This window comes from Microtus ochrogaster, chromosome 10, assembly GCF_000317375.1.
Source record: "Microtus ochrogaster isolate Prairie Vole_2 chromosome 10, MicOch1.0, whole genome shotgun sequence".
In the NCBI taxonomy this organism is placed as follows: domain Eukaryota; kingdom Metazoa; phylum Chordata; class Mammalia; order Rodentia; family Cricetidae; genus Microtus; species Microtus ochrogaster.
Window position 1 is genome coordinate 57,974,876 of NC_022016.1, and position 2,721 is coordinate 57,977,596.

Here is a 2,721-nt window from a genome sequence, read left to right on the forward strand (position 1 = left end):
CAGGGTTTCTGTGTAGTCTTGGCAGTCCCGGAGTTCACTCTGTAGACCAGGCTGGCCTCGAACTCAGAGATCTGCCTGCCTCTGCCTCCTGGGTGCTGGGATTGAAGACTAGCCAAATGGAATTTGCTGTCTCACCTCCTATTAACAGGTGAGAAATCTAAGGTTCAGAAACACTAAGTGAATGACTAAGTCACGTGGCTTAGTCACAAGGAAGACAGACCCTAGAGACAGTTTTCTTGGGGAACAAGGAAGAGGCAGAGAGTGGTTGTTAGCAGTCAAAGGCTGGACAGAGACACTGAGAATGGAGAAGGACCTGGGCCTAGGGGGAGTTGGTTAGGAACAGCATGTTCAGATCATCATGGGTTGTGGGTAGCAGGAGAGGGACATGGTTATAAAGGGCTTGGAGGGTATACGTGAGGCCTCGTGGGTTTCAGATGTTAAAGCACAGCCAGATGACCTGGGTTTGAGTCTTGACTCTGCTCCTTCCCAGCTATGTGAGTTGCCCAGCACCCTGTTTTGTTTCGTTGAAGTCCACAAATGGCAATAATAGCATCTACCTTGTAGACTGTTCTGAGGATCAAGTGAGTCAAGACACAGAGATCTCTAAGGCTAGTCAGAGGCTGCAATAGAGGAGGAGCCGGGAAAAATGGCGCTAAGATAGTATGAGCAAGAGCTGACTGTGAGGACAGGGCAAAGGCAGGGATGAGGGTGGGAATGGAATTGGGAAATCGGGGATCACAGTACTGGGCATGGCCTGGGATGGGCCTGAGAATCCCCTCCAAAAACACAGAGCTGAGGGGCCAGGATGGGGCTGAATGAGGTTGAGATGGCATGGGGAAGGACATGAACATGTGTGTTCATAAAAGCACAGAGGATTGAGGATATAACAGGAGGAACTAAGGGAAGGATGGCCACTAGAGAGTCGGGTGAGGTTAGACAGTGGGAAATCGTAGCGTGGAGGAGGAGTCTAGAGACACTCCCAGGCTTCCTAGGAGAGGTTTTAACTTTTATTGGGTTTACTTTATCTGTAGGAATGCACACCAAGTGAATGTCCTGGTGTGGGAGGTTCTTCTGTATATATGTTGCCTTTATTGGTTAATGAATAAAGCTGTTTTGGCCAATGGCTTAGAGAGTAAAGCCAGGCAGGAAATCCAAGCAGAGATAGCAAGAGACAGTAGGCTGAGTCAAGGGGATGCTACGTAGCTGCCAAAGGAGAAAGACACCAGAACCCTTACCGATAAACTATGAGCCTCACGGTAAAATATAAAATAATAGAAATTGGTTAATTTCAGATGTAAGGGTGAGCTAGAAATACACCTGAGCCGTTGGCCAAGCAGCGTTGTGATTATTAAAGTTTCTGTGTGATTATTTGGCCAGAAAACAAAAGAACAGTCTCCACTTACAAAGCCTGGTGATAGTTGTGAGCCACTGTGTGTGGGTGCTAGGAATAGAACCTCAGTCCTCTGCAAGAGTAACAAATACACGTTGTTGTTGTTGTTGTTGTTGTTGTTTTGAGACAGGGTTTCACTGTGTAGCCTTTGCTGTCCAGGAACTTACTCTGTAGATCAGGCTAGCCTTGACCTCACAGAGATCCACCTGCGTCTGCTTCCTGAGTGCTGGGATTAAAGGTGTGTACCACTACCGCCCAACTACAACAAATACTCTTAATTACTGAATCATTTTTCCAGCCCCAGAACACTTTCTGTATCAGGTTAGACCACAGTTCAAGGAAACGAACCCTAGGGAAATTTCTGGAGGCTTTCTGTAATATTCTTTGCCAATTTACTGACCCTAAACCCAGTAGGCTCTGGACCTGAACCCACGTGCATGATGTGGACATTGGTCTGTGTCATTGGGATCCAGGATCCCACAGAACCAAATCAGTAGACACCACGCAGGGTCTTTTCCACTTGTTTTTATTTTTACGTGTGTGGTGTAGGTGTACATATGAGAGGGTGTGCCCTCCCACGAGTACCTGCAGGGGGCACTAAATGTCCTGTTCCAGCACTGTCCACCTTAGTCCCTGGAAACAGGTCTCTTGCTGAACCCAGAAGTAGGATGGCAGCCAGCAAGCCCTATCAGTCTTCCTGTCTTTGTCCTTCACAGTGTGACAGTTATATATATATATGTATGGCCATGGTTGGATTCTGACCTGGTGCTAGTGACCTGTGCACAGGTTCTCAGGCTTGCATAGCAAGTGCTCTTACTCATGGAACCATCTCCCCAGTCCCTACTCAGGGTCTCTTAAAAGAATCTTGTGGCCATTCCTGAGAAGATGGCCTAGGGCAGCATCTCTCTACCTGTGGGGCTTGACCCCCTTGGGGGGGCAGTGTCAAATGACCCTTTCACAGGGGTCACCTAAGACCATCGGAAAACACAGATTTTCCCAACAAAAGGCTCCATCCATACTCAGTGAGCTTGAGAAAGCCTCTCAAAATTGCTCTTAAACACTTTGGTTACAAGGTTTCTCTGTGTATCCCTGGCTGTCCTGGAACTCACTGTGTAGACCAGGCCAGTCTTGAACTCAGAGAGATGTGCCTGCCTCTTCCTCCTGAGATTAAAGGCATGCGCCACCACTGCCTGGCCTGGCTGGCATTTTTTTTTAAATTTTTTAAGTTATTTATTATGTATACAATGTTCTGTCTGTGTGTATGCCTGCAGGCCAGAAGAGGGCACCAGATCTCATTACAGATGGTTGTGAGCCACCATGTGGTTGCTGGG